Here is a 15,511-nt window from a genome sequence, read left to right as displayed (position 1 = left end):
TCAAAACAAAGCGACAGCACAGTAATTGCGTCACTGAGCAACACACGGCCATGTTTCCTCACTGAATTAATCAGCTTTATAAACAAAACAATTGAATCAATGACTAAAGATGGATTAAGTCTGCGGTCTTTAGCATGAATATTATACATAAATGGACAGTAAGTTCGGAGCTGGTCAAGTAGGACAGGGGCCGGTTTCACAAAGCTATTTTAGACCTTTCTATAGTGTTAGAAAAGTCTAAAAATTTGCTCATAGACTAGTCTGGTGCAAGTTAGACTTTTTCACAAATATAAAGACAGACTCAATTTAGACCAAAAAAATTAGACACCCAGGCTGGGGTTGAGACCCCCATGCTAACTTTTAACTTTTGTTTTGAAAAGTGTCTTATTTTACCCAGAATGCATTGCAGTGTAGTCCTACTTAAGATAGTCAGAGTCTTAAGTGCTTTGTGCAACGGTCTGATTTAGATGTCTATCTGAAGTCTGACTATCTACTATATCTAAGCCATAGTCTAAGTCTATCTTTGTGAAACCGGCCCCAAGTTCTATCTATCCAGATGTAATCTACTTTGTCTTATGTTTTCATTCAGCAGAAGATTCAGATTTATTTAGTGCCATGTCAGCATCCAAGGCTATTTTCATGGCAAAAATTACTACAAATTTTAAAAAAAAACTACAAAAATAAAAAAAGATCATATAAATACAATAAAAAACAAAAACAGCAAGTCATATTATACAAGATGTTTAAAATTAACTTATGATAAAAAATACAAAATCCATTCTAATATCTGAAGGAGTAATTTGACATTCATTAACTTCCTGATTAAGAGCTTTCCTTAGCAGCTGCATCAGCTTGTTCATTTCCTGAAAGTCCAACATGGCCTGGAACCCAGCAAAAGATAATACTGAACAACTGATTTAGTAGATAATCCACTTTGGTTAAGATACAGTCCACCAAAGGATGATCAATTTTTAAAGTGTCCATTGCATGAAGGCAAGATTTAGAGTCTGTAAAAATTATAGAATCCTTTTGTTTATCCTTTGTGTATTTTCAATATGTTCCAAAGCTAAAAGTAAAGCACGTGCTTCAGCAGAGAAAATCGAGCACTGTTTGGGAATACGGATTCCATAGCATTGATGTCCAGTCACCGTTGCTGCTGTTACACCATTTCCTACCTTCGAACCATCTGTGAATATCGGTACGTGAAAAGAGAATTGGTTTCTTATGTCCAAATATTGGTGTCGATATACATTTGGATGAGTCACTCCTTTCCTCTGATGAGCCAAATCCAAATTGATATAAAGCTTCTTTAATTTCCAGGGAGATATCAAATTAAATTGTATTTGGTTTAAAATGTCCACATTTATATTTAAGTTCTCCAAATGTGGTTTGATACGAATACCGAAGGATCTGATGCTTTTAGGTTTGATCTCATACAAGTAAATTGTGGGTTGAAGACTGTAGAATAGGGGTGGGAATCTTTTACCATCTCACGATTCAATTCGATTCCGATTCTTGAGGCCACGATTCGATTCAAAATCGATTTTCGATTCAAAAAGATTTTCGATTCAAAACGATTCGATTTGATCCATAATGATTCCTAATCGGGTTTCTGATCATGATCTACTCTCATCTGCTTTCCTATACAGAATGACAAACGGAGACATTAAAGTCATTTTCACATTTATTAAGTTCAATTCTCAGGGAAGTGCCTTTTATCAAAAACATTGTCTGGTTCTCAATTGCTACTCATTAGTAGCTAGCTATAAAATAAGTTGGAACAAAAATAAAGTGCTTCTTCATAATACAAAATGGTTGAAAATAGATGCATTTCCCAGAAAGGTTGCAGTTTAACACAAATATCATGTAGAACACAACAGGTGAAGACAAAAAAACATCTATATTTCTCAGTCAGACTCAGTAACTTAAAGAAAAACAAGTTATGAAAATAAAGTGCTTCTTTCAAAATGAAAAATAGTATCCCTAAGCTACCTGTCTCTGAAATAGTCATGACAGCATCTCTTGCAACAATAGAACTGTAAACTGTGCAACTGATTATATGATTTTCAACAAACCGAGTTATTTTTTTTGCCCTCTTGGAGTTGGCATGGAGTTTCGTGAAGCACTGCAGTGTGCGTTGGTCTGCAGTTGGCGGCTGACTCTGCTCCGTGTCGCTGAGCTCCGGGTGATGCCTAGTAATATGAGCACGCGCATTTGTTGTGCTGCCGAAGTACTTTCGTTTTGCAAAGCTTGCACACTGTGTGTCCAGCGCAGTGCTTCCAGGCATTCGGTAAAAACCGAAATGACGCTAAACTTTAGCTTTAAGTGAAGACGGGGCTCCCTGGATCGGGAGATTCTAAAAAGCTTAACGTGAAAAACGCTTACCGTGGCTTACAGCACTAAGACAGTGATATTGAAAGACCAAACTCAGTAAACATAATATTAATAAACCATACTATGTATAAAAAAATAAGATGAGCCCAGAATATGAACGCAACGTGTTTAATTACACGTTAAGCAGTTTCTTCCCATAAACCGTTATAAGAAAACGCTTAATGTGTAATTAAACGCGTTGCGTTCATATTCTGGGCTCATCTGATTTTTTTAATACATAGTATGGTTTATTAATATGATGTGTACCGAGTTTGGTCTTTCAATATCACTTTCTTAGTGCAGTAGCCACGTTAAGCGTTTTTCACATTAAACGTTTTAGAATGTCCCGGTTGGATCGCCCTCTCATCCATATTTGCTTCCTCTTTGTTTTAGTGATTTGCCGCTCACGTTCAAAAACCGGCTGCGTGGTGATGTCCGTATATGCTAGTTACAAAAATGAAGGCGAACAGCCAGCTGATTTTATTTATTTATTAAATCGATTCTTGGACATTTCAGATCGATTCTGAATCGTTGCAAATGAGAATCTAGATTCTTCTGTGAATCGATTTTTTGGCACACCCCTACTGTAGAATATGCTGGATTGGTTTTATTTGCATTTATCTTAACAGCATATTGGAGTGAGAGCTTCAATTGTCTATTTTGAAGGGAAGGTTCGTTGGCTTCAATATACAAACTTTGCACTGGTGAAGTTCTAAATGCTCCCAAGGTCAAGTCGTAAGCCCTGATGATGCACTGAGTAAAGAAACTGCTAATAAGATTTTCTGGCAGAGTCATATATTATGCTTTCATATTCCAGATGGGAACGGATTAGTGTTCTGTAGAGTCTCAAAAGAACAATGTGATCTGCTCCCCATTTTGTTTTTTCCAATACTTTCATTATATTCATAGCTTTAAGACTATTCAGCAGCAACTGTTTAGTCTATATTTATATGTAAGGCTATAAAGCCATCTAGTGGTTATACCTTGGTATTGCAGATGATAAACGTTGCAAAATTTAGAGGTAAATGTTTGGTATAGGTGATATTTAGTCAAACCCCCCTTAAAATACAAAATATTAAAGGAAATATTATTGACATTCTTCGTAAACTATTATTAATTTCTGTAGAGCTGGACATTTTAATAGGGATCAATGACTGAGTCCAGCTTTGAGAAGGAAACCAACCTGTTTGTTCTTCTTTCACTTTGAATGTTTCTTCAATCTTCAAGTCTTCACTCTCCTCTTTAAAAAACACCATCTTTGTTTGTTCCTCAGTATCTTCATGTTTGACTCTAAATGTTTCTTCAATCTTCATGTCTTCTCTCCCCTCTTTAATAAACACTGTCTTTATAATAGTGTGTCACATGGATCTCAGTTGCTTCACCAGCAGTTTTTCTTTGCGTTTGTCCTGTATAAGATGAGAATAAAAGAAAGAAATATAAATCCACACTAAAGGGCTGTTCACACCAAGAACTATAACTATATAAAGATAACTCTTTTTGCATCTACACCAACAAACGATAACGGTCTGTTAATATTAAGCTCACGTGCTGCGGTTTCAAAATGTGTACAACGTCATTGAACATGTTTTTGCTGTTCTAGTTGCATTTACATGGCTTTAATCAGCAGATTTCCTCAACATGCTATGTTTTGTGTAAAGCTTGTGTAACTGATCTAATAATCTACAGTGAAAGATTGTTTTCCATATCCATTTCCTTGAAAAGGGGTTTGACTTGTCAAACAGTGGTGGATTTTTCTGGACCTCAGCGATTAACATTTTAAATGCACAAGCATTAAATGGACAAAATAGTCCAAGTGACTACAGTGGCTCAACCTTAAGTTTATCAAGCGACGAGAATACTTTTTGTGCGCAAAAAATAAATAATAATAACGACTTTATTTAACTATTCATTTTCTTCTCTGTGGGCCTCTGAGTGAGGTCACGTAGTGTAACAGCTTCAATCTCTCAGATTTAATCAAAAATATCTTCATTGAACGAAAGTCTTACAGGGTTTGAACAACATGAGGGTGAGTAATTACTGACAGAATTTTCATTTTTGGTTGAACTAACCCTTTAAATCACCTGATTAGACTAAAAACACTCAAAACTAAATCTCTGTGTGTGTCTCAATCAGTTCTAGTTCAGTGCACTGGAGTCAGTCAGAGTGCGAGTTAATGGACTTAAATAACCTGATTAGACAAAAAACACTGGAAATTAGCACTACAATTAAAGAATGCAAATAATAGAGACAATTAATATATTACACCATTTAAGGTATTTAATGATTTGTAGAGATAGAGATAGAAATTTAAACATTGCGCTTCGAATCATGTGACCGTTTCATGCAAACAAATCACAACAGAATGCAGATCCGCGACGCAGTCTTATGACGTCATACATGAAGACCAAAATAAAAGTCCTTTAAATGTGAAAACCTTGAAATTTACACACATACACACGCATATAATTTTTATATATATATAAACAAGAAAAGATAACAAAATTCAGGGTTGAATATTGATGAAATACATTTAAAGGGCAACTAAACACTAAAACAACTTTTTTTAGTTAATGATCCGTAAGAATGGAGCTTAAATGTTGTTCATTGATTCGAGTACATTTTTTGACATTTGGGTTTAAAGTGTTTTAATTCTACAATATATGGTGTAAAAACGTCTGAGTGCTGCCCTCTTCAGGTTGATCGGTGGCTACTGCAGTTGAATTTTCCTATTGGAAGTTGTGGTACCCTCTGACTTCAGAGGGTACCAGATAACCACGCCCTTGCCTACAGAGAGACGCGGGTCTCAGGTGCACGCCCCCCCCCCCCCCCCCCTGTTAAAGTACCCCCCTGGGGTAACTGTTAAAGTAATAATTACAACAGCTTCTAGGTTATCAGATAAGCATTCAACTGCCCTGTTGTATAGGTTATTTGTGTTTGCGCACATGATATCAGGAAGCAATGTAATAGGCTACACGCATGACAGCGATGCGCAAATTGAGTTACCCCTCCAACTTCTAGTGTTATTGATAACCTATATCTTATCACATGCGATTTGGCTATTGATATTACAGAAGTCCTGTGGTAAAATTACATTATTAACCTACTCCATCTACCCTTGTAAAGTTAATCCGAATAGGGCTTGTCTCGACATTTTCCCCTCCCACATCCACATACAATAAAAAAGGTATAGGCTTAATGTTGTCCGAATTTAATTTTTAGAAATTACTGATGCAAACACGTTGAATAGCTTCTTCTCAATTTTTATTACAGGTGGCTGCGTTCGGTGGATGCGTTCTTCTGTGTGTGAAAGTGTGTGTGTGTGTGTGTGAGAGAGAGAGAGAGAGAGACTGTTCGTGTTTGTTTGTTTGTGTGTCTGTTCGTGTGTAGGCTATGTGCGTGTCACAAATCACAAATTGTTTCTTCAACTTATTAAAATATCTTACTTTACTGCAACTATCTGTTTCTGCTTCTTTATTATATTTATAGTGTGTGATTTATAAAATACATTATATCCTTCATCACACATAATGTGTCTGGTCACTTTATATCTTATATCAGAATATTATATTACTGTTAAGCCTACTATGGATATTAAAATACGCCGAACCATGTGTCCTGTATCATAGCTACATGAATGACCTTTGCAGCAAAAAAAAGAAAAACGTGTGAAAATCAGTTCAGTATTCAGTGAGATATGATTAATTTAATGCGCTGACAGCTCATTTCACCTGCCATTCAGATTACACTGAGCGGAGCGGGTGACCGGTTTAAGATGGCGGCTCCAATTCTCGTCCGTGCCAATAGGCAGTAGCGGTCGATAGGGCGTCTACCTATATGATGTCTATGGTGTAACCAGCCAGAGGCAGATCGAGTTAGAGCAGGTGTGTAAAATGGAAGAACCAGGAACGAGCTCCATCTGAGCTCAAAGCAAGCGTGTGGATTCATTTTGGTTTTCATGCCAGGAGCTCTAAACATGTTGATATGACGCATGCCGTCTGTCGACATTGCCACACTAAACTGAAGTACTGCGGCAATACGAACAACTTGAGGGCCCACATTTCCCGCTTTCATCCAGAGGAGGCAGGGTGTGTTACTGAAGTTACAGTAAGTTGTTCAAAAATGTTCATTTTGTCTTCTTAATGATTAAATTGGACAATTTTCTTCTAGAAAGGTGTTCAGGTGGAGAAAAAACCTTTTCTTTACCTTGATATGTTTCGACTGCAACCTGCAGTCTTCCTCCACCTGAACAATACCTTGTCTTTCTAGAAGAAAATTGTCCAATTTCTACAGTATGTTGGTTCTGATCTACTTCCTAAAGGAAATAAGCCTTTCATTTATTTGTTATTGTTTAGTTCAACTTGATGAGTCACAACACAATGTGATGTATTAATTTCTGTGTTCTACAGAACATAAGCTACATACAAATAATTCTGAAGTTATAACTACCCGACACAGAAAGTGCTTTGAGTTGTTGTTACTCAATAAAAGAGTTAAGTAATTCAGCAGCTGACTTTTTTTAATACTGCAATCACTTTCTAGTGTATTTTCGTTTACTGTTGTGAAATGGAAAATCAATAATCCCTAATCGAGAATCGTTAATAATCGAAAATTGACTGTAATCGAATCGGGACTTCAATAATCGTAATCGAATCGAATCGGGAAATCAGACAGATTAACCACCCCTAATTGCTAGTGGGTGGAGTCAGGCTCTGACCAGGGGTTTAGTTACCTTTTAATATCACAATGGTAAGATTATTAATGCAGTTCACATTGAGAGTTACAAAAAATTAAGTTTAAATCATTAACACAATTAAGTCACTTTATTCTTTTGTCTTTGATTTTATATTAATTTTAGGGTAAAAATAATTTGGTAAAATATATTTGATATAAAATAAATATTTAGTACAGTACATTTGATTTCCAGTAAATTAAAACTACCATAACTTTTTCATACTTTTCATTTTTTGAAGTGCTTTCACTTTAGCAATAAACTGCTGAGTGTTTTCATTAAAACAAGACCAAATTTAGATCTATATTCCAAAACATTCTTGAATATGAATACAAGCAGGGTTAATGCAATGCATATTTTTTCAAGTAGTACAATTCAACAGGCTTTTTGTTTCAAAAACATTTGGCATTATTTTACTTCCATACTTGAATTACAATCATTTAAGTTTTAAGTTGATTTCACGTTTTTTCTTAAAAGGGGGGAGGGGGGATGGTTAAGGGGTTAAAAATAAAAGCACAACAGTCAAGTATCACAAGTAAAAGTTTGTTTGTATAAGAGCCTTATTATAAGTTACATACAGTATTAACAATTAAAAATATTCCTAGTGGTGAAATCTATACAAATATTTAAGATCTTTTCATATTTAAATCCAAGTAGTGTAATATTTTTTTTTTATTGTATTATCTGAACCACATCTATTCACTTTTATTTTCGAAATTGCCCTTTAAAAATGATACACTTTATATACTAATTACAACTGCAAAAGACTGTAAACGTATTGAAATTTTCAGACATATCAACATTAACTATAGATCCAACTCTTGGGAATTTAAAGTTAGAATACAGTTAAAGAAATATTACAGTTCAGACACCTTCAGTTCAATTCCATAACCTTGACCCCGATGGTATTTCACAGGTGGTTGAATGATAGCCTGGATGCCAGGCCGAACCCCACCCACAAAATGTTTAGGTCGGGAAGTTCGGTCTGGACTCGATCCGTTGAGAAGCTATTATGCCCGAACAGAAAATTCTTCGGACCAATCAAATTGTCAGGGCGGGCTTTATACGATGATGGACAGATATGTGAGCATATGGATATCTATGTGAGCAACGGTAACGTAACCATCCACGTCATCAGAGTGCTTGGGTTGAATTCATGTCTGCCGCTGGAGAATTGAGTTGTGTATATTCCGCTATCGCATGTGTTATAGAAGATATAGACAGCACTAATTTTAGAAGAGGAACAAAGAACCGCGATCAAGGCATTTGTCGATTGGAAAGATGTTTTTGCCCTCCGTTCTACGGGATTTGGAAAAAGTTTAATCTATCAACTTTAATCTATCTCTCAACATACGTCACTTACTCCGTTGCTCTGATTGGTTCTAGGTTTATCCAATTGAGTGCAGAGGCCTTTTATTTCCTGGTTCGGTTGACACACGCCCCATAATCACAGCCCAATGGAGCAGTTCTGACTCACATTCTGAGTATGACGACGTCAGGCTAGTTGAATGACCTTATACAACAGGGGCACGTTCAAGTTCAAAACGGTGCGCAACGTTTTGCTACGGTTTCCGTGTTGAACGTCATGTTTCCTGGAAACGGCGTGCACCGGGGTTTGAGATACGTTTTCTCTTGTTTGGTGGGTGTGTCAGAATTGCAGTCCAATCAGCAGCAACATGTATATAAAGCATGCGGTATTAAAGTGAACTCGCACAATGGCTTCAAAGAAGGTATTTTACAAATGCCTTCGATGCAGCTCGGTATACGCAACAACTGAGGATATTAGAAGACATGTTTGTCGTAAGTTTTATTGTAAAAATATAGGATATCAACATAATGATGTAGTTGTTTATATTTTTAGCTTCATTGCAAGTGTATGACATTTGGTATAGAAATAAACAATGGTAATTAAGTGCTTTTCCTAAAAATTTGAAAGAAAATACAGTGTATTAGAACAGTATGAACTACAAATAAAGTCAGTATGTGAGGCTAAATAGATGTTTTAGTCTGAATTAGGTAAGATGTGTGCTTCCATTTCAGTAATCCCTTTGGGACAGGCTAGTGCATCAAATGGGTCTAGTCATCTTCCACTGGGCCTACACATTCCCCCTGCACCACAGAAGTTGGCTCCTGCACCACAGAAGTTGGCTCCTGCACCACAGAACTTGGCTCCTGCACCACAGAAGTTGTCTCCTGCACCACAGAAGTTAGCTCCTGCACCACAGAGGTTGGCTCCTGCACCACAGAAGTTGGCTCCTGCACCACAGAAGTTGGCTCCTGCATCACAGAAGTTAGCTCCTGCACCACAGAGGTTGGCTCCTGCACCACAGAAGTTGGCTCCTGCACCACAGAAGTTAGCTCCCGCATCACAGAAGTTGGCTCCTGCATCACAGAAGTTGTCTCCTGCACAACAGAGGTTGGCTCCTGCACCACAGAAGTTGGCTCCTGCACCACAGAAGTTAGCTCCTGCACCACAGAGGTTGGCTCCTGCATTACAGAAGTTGTCTCCTGCACCACAGAAGTTGGCTCCTGCATCACAGAAGTTAGCTCCTGCACCACAGAGGTTGGCTCCTGCACCACAGAAGTTAGCTCCTGCACCACAGAGGTTGGCTCCTGCACCACAGAAGTTGGCTCCTGCACCACAGAAGTTGGCTCCTGCATCACAGAAGTTGGCTCCTGCACCACAGAAGTTGGCTCCTGCACCACAGAAGTTGGCTCCTGCACCACAGAAGTTAGCTCCTGCACCACAGAAGTTGGCTCCTGCATCACAGAAGTTAGCTCCTGCACCACAGTGGTTGGCTCCTGCACCACAGAAGTTGGCTCCTGCACCACAGAAGTTAGCTCCTGCATCACAGACGTTGGCTCCTGCATCACAGAAGTTGTCTCCTGCACCACAGAGGTTGGCTCCTGCACCACAGAAGTTAGCTCCTGCACCACAGAGGTTGGCTCCTGCACCACAGAAGTTGGCTCCTGCACCACAGAAGTTGGCTCCTGCACCACAGAAGTTGGCTCCTGCATCACAGAAGTTGGCTCCTGCACCACAGAAGTTGGCTCCTGCACCACAGAAGTTGGCTCCTGCACCACAGAAGTTAGCTCCTGCACCACAGAACTTGGCTCCTGCATCACAGAAGTTAGCTCCTGCACCACAGAGGTTGGCTCCTGCACCACAGAAGTTGGCTCCTGCACCACAGAAGTTAGCTCCTGCATCACAGAAGTTGGCTCCTGCATCACAGAAGTCGTCTCCTGCACAACAGAGGTTGGCTCCTGCACCACAGACGTTGGCTCCTGCACCACAGAAGTTAGCTCCTGCACCACAGAGGTTGGCTCCTGCATCACAGAAGTTGTCTCCTGCACCACAGAAGTTGGCTCCTGCATCACAGAAGTTAGCTCCTGCACCACGGAGGTTGGCTCCTGCACCACAGAAGTTAGCTCCTGCACCACAGAGGTTGGCTCCTGCACCACAGAAGTTGGCTCCTGCACCACAGAAGTTAGCTCCTGCACCACAGAAGTTGGCTCCTGCATCACAGAAGTTGGCTCCTGCACCACAGAAGTTGGCTCCTGCACCACAGAAGTTGGCTCCTGCACCACAGAAGTTGGCTCCTGCACCACAGAAGTTGCCTTCTGCACCACAGAAGTTAGCTCCTGCACCACAGAAGTTGGCTCCTGCACCACAGAAGTTGAATCCTGCACCACACCAGTTGGCTCCTGCACCACAGAAGTTAGCTCCTGCACCACAGAAGTTGGCTCCTGCACCACAGAAGTTGGCTCCTGCACCACAGAAGTTGGCTCCTGCACCACAGAAGTTGGCTCCTGCACCACAGAAGTTGTCTCCTGCACCACTGCATTTGCCTCCAGATCCTACACCACTTAATTTGTCTGTTGCTGAACCTTCACCTGCCTGTGCTCGAGAGTGGGCATCAGTGTCGGGCATCAGTCTCAGACCCCCAACATGTGCCAAAAGGTACATTAAGTTCATTCCTTGCACAACTTTTTCAAATATATATTGTCTGTGACTTATCTATTTAAATGTGTGCTTTAGATTCAAAGCCATGGACACACAATGCAACATTGCTTTTAATTTCTCTGGCAAAGCAAATGGCTGAAGATTTTCAATCTCCTGTATTAAAGAAAGTAGAAGTGTGGAAAAAGGTAGCTGCACAAATGCAGGCAAAAGGATATGACTTTGGAGCAGTGGCATGTGACAATAAGTTCAGGCAGTTAAAACACAGGTTTGTTTTGATACTGGCATTTGCATTATTTTGGGAGTATGGCCACTTGAAGACATTTGCTATGTCTGGGTTTCTCTTTATAGATACAAAACAATAGTGGACAGTAAGAAGAAGACTGGGAGTGGTGCCTGCAGCTGTGTCTTTTTCTCATGAATGGAGGACCTCCTGGCTGATGATCCCAGTGTGGAGCCGGTCCTGGTCATGTCATCTTTTGCTGGTGATTATCTTTTCTATGTTAATTTTTTGTGCCACATCAACCTGAATTAGCACACCAGATTCAAAGAAAATGTTATTCATGATTTACTAAAAAATATTATTGTGTAAACATTATTGGAAGTTAATTGTAGGTTTTAATTAAATCACTCTGTGATTGTCTCACTTTAGCATCAATGTTGGATATAAAGTAGCTCCAATTTGTCATCTACTTTTACTCCAAAACTTGGTAGGGTTGCTAACAGCTTTATTTAAAGGATGTCTATTGTGTGGCTCAGGTAATTAGAAGCTGGGTTAACTGGATGTTTAAAGAAGCTTTGTTGGTACATGACTTTAATTTAGAGGAGATGGGTCCATGTGAGAACCAAAAATTTTTTTTGTTAGAGTTAAGTGATGATTGCTGCCTTCATCATTACCATTTTAAGGCCACCAAGTTTACACTTTTTTTCACATAGAGGCTTCTTCAGGATCATCACTTCGCAATCATCAAATTCACAACCTAAGGCATCAGCAGAATGTAGCAAAAGGAGAAGGCGCAAGTCTGAAGCACCTGAGTGGTTTGAACAGAATGTCAGTGAGCAAAGGAGGCAAGATGTCAGAAGTCATGAGCCTGCAAAAACAAGCAGTGGAAGTGGCAATTGAACGTAACAAAATCTCAAAAGATTTTATTTCTGCTTTGACGAAGAAATAGCTATTTGTGTTTTCTCCTTTTGCTACATTCTGCTGATGGTTAAGTTGTATTTTGTTTGTTTAATTACATGATGTACAGTATATATGCTGAGAGATATAAATGCAATATTGATAACCTCACCTTTGTGGCTTTTTATTCATTATTTTACTTCCATTCTGTTATGAAACAAAAACTTCTGATAACTTAGGTGTACACAATAAAAGTTAGTTAAATAGAAACTTTAATCATCCTCCACCAAAAATAAAGCAAGTTCATCCCTTTTTCTTTGACCTGAAGCATTTTCAGGGTATCCTGCTTCACAATCATTGCCACTGTTGCCATCCACTTCTTCACAATCCTCCATTTGGTGGCCTTCCTCCCTCAAGGGGAAATTGTGTAAAACACACGCAGCTGTGATAACCACTGGGACTTTTTTAAGGTCTCCCATGGGCAAGTATTTTAGTCGTCTCCATTTCCCCTTTAGAAGGCCAAATGCCCTTTCTATCACAACTCTGGTGGAGCTTTGGACTGTTCTTTTTTTTCTGTCTTTGGGACAAGTGCCCATTATCTCTGTATCGTGTAATGAGAGATGTGCTGAGTGGGTATGCAGAGTCTCCAAGCAGGTGGTAGTCACTTCTCATCACATCCTGGAGATGGCTATTTAATGGGCAGTTTCGAAACACTCTAGCATCGTGCACAGACCCTGGCCAATCAGTGTACACATCCAGGAACCTCATCTGTGATGTACACACTGCTTGGAGTTGAATACTTGCATGTCCTTTCCTGTTTATGTAACTGTTTCTATGGAATGTGTGTGCCATCGATTGCTCCAATGACTCCAGGAAAGCCAGTTTTGTCCTGAAAGCCATTTGCCAGGTTTGCAAACTCATCTTCTTTGGGCCATTGAATGTATTGGTTACTCAGTGTACAAATATAACACAGAGAGCCTGTAGAAAAGTATATGCAGCATTTATATTAGAAGTTTCTATATCCCTATGAAGCTGTAAATAAGCGGAGACAAACCTTGCTATGGCTGTTGTATACACACGGATGCACATATTGCTTTATACAGTGGAATTTGTGAGTCAATGTAATTAACATCAAAATAAATTCACTAAGAGCAAGTATATTGTTTGCACATGTTTACTTACATTACAGGCAAAATAACTGAAATAATAAAATCACAGGTATAGATCTGGAACTTTGAGTCTGTCAAAATATTATTTAGTAATTGCAATGTCTTTTGGTCCTTTCCTTAGGAAGGTTTGCTAAACACTGATTAAACGCAACACATCTCTATATATTTTGCTATTGAATTGGGAAGTGACAGTTTCATAAACTTTTCTATACTCCTCTGATTATATAATGGTAAATATTACAATAATATAGCAAAACAACAGTGATCAGCAATAATAATAAGCAATAACAAAATAAGGTCATACAGATCATAACACCGTCTCGGAGGTAAGAAGTGGATTATCATTCACCTGAAATGTTTGTCTTTTCATCCTTAAATGCGAGGCAAATGTTGTATCACAATAATTAGGAACCACAGTTTCCACAAATCCCTTCTCTCGATTGGGATGTTCTCGTGTGTTCTGGGCGGCAAGTGCAGTAACTGTAACATCTGGCATATTTTGTAGTATTAAACACATATTTATACCGACTTCATCAGGCTCCGAAAATTCTTCACAAAGAACACAAAGAATGGCCTCCTCAGCTGCCATAGTTGCAACTCTTGCGTCAACAGAACAGTGTGTTCAACGCATCACCGTTTCTGTTTAAAAAACGTTGTGCAACGTTTTGTCGGGGCTGAACGCACCCCAGTTCTTTCTGGTTCTCGAATCTGATTGGCTGAGAACCTTTTCCAGCTGTGCGATATTCACACAGTAACAGCATTCTGACCATTTCACCATTTGAATCACTCCGCTTGCGTCGAGCAAATGCGCCATATCGTTTAAAATACTACTGTTGTTGTTTCACAAAGTGTAGTTTTAAGATTTTTTAAGGTGAGAATGTAGTTATTTAGACCTTAAATATGTGACTAATATATAATCATAGTGCCTATTTTACAATCTTCTGAGACGTTTTTGCAGATGTGAAAGGGCCATCAGTGGCCATCAGCTTCATCTCAGCCAATCCTTCAGGAATTGGGGGTTGTATTCAGGAATTTATATCAAACGGTTAATCTTTGGTCTTATTAATCTATTACTTGTTCCAGAGCAAATCGATTTTGTTTAGGGGGAAAATTAAGTTTCATAATTCTATTTTTAGGCTATATTTCACTTAAATCCTTGTACGTTTAAATTAATTTGCTTGTGTTTATTTCCTTTTGTCTAGAATAATGGCTATTGTTGTTAATTTAAATGTTGTTGTTCAATAAATATTATTTTATTCCAATATCTGTCGTATTTGGTATTGAGAAAGGATAGTGATATGAACATGAGTGAAAGTTACATTATTACGCCATTAGATGGCGGCAAAGATCGTAAAGACAATAAAATTATTAGTGAGTCAAACAAGGAAGTTATTTTTAGCGCTGTCATGGGAAGGACAAATCGCTTTACTCAGCGAACTGATTTTTTGGATATAATATTATGGACATCAAATTAAAGAATGAATGCTATAGCAGATGCAGGTAATACGATCGTTTAGCCGATCTCTCTCTCATAATAACATAATACTGTACTCTTAATAATATAACAAGCTTCAATTTAACAACTCAACGTTCCTTCGTTTCTAGTTTTGGAATAAGTAACGGTGGCTTGGGCTTAACTGTTAAACTGTCAATTTGAGATTTGAATCCATGAGGGAAGTAGTTCAGCACAAAAGAGTGTTTTTAATTGACACTCAGTTGTTGTTTCTTATTTATTTACTCACATGTGCTGTCGAACTGTTGTACATTATATCTGCTTTTAAAAGCGTCTGCTTTTACATAAACATGAACTTTCATGACATCCCATTCTTAATCCGTCAGGTTAAATATGGAGTTAGCCAAGGTTTAGGAGTGTGTTTATGGAAATTTTTGACTATTCATCTATAAGCGCATTTGTGAGGTCAGGCACTGATGTTGGACGAGAAGGAATCTCTGCTCTAATTCATCCCAAAGGTGTTCTATCGGGTTAGGTTCAGGACTGTGCAGGCCAGTCAAGTTCCTCCACACCAAACTGCGCATCCATGTCTTTATGGACCTTGCTTTGTGCACTAGTGCACAATCATGTTGGAACAGGAAGGGGCCATCCCCAAACTGTTCCCACAAACTTGGGAGTATGAAATTGTCCAAAATGTCTTGATGTG

This window comes from Siphateles boraxobius, unplaced genomic scaffold, assembly GCF_051911475.1.
Source record: "Siphateles boraxobius isolate OS27281-9 unplaced genomic scaffold, OSU_SipBor_1 61, whole genome shotgun sequence".
Taxonomy (NCBI): domain Eukaryota; kingdom Metazoa; phylum Chordata; class Actinopteri; order Cypriniformes; family Leuciscidae; genus Siphateles; species Siphateles boraxobius.
Note: the sequence above shows the minus strand (reverse complement) of the source record.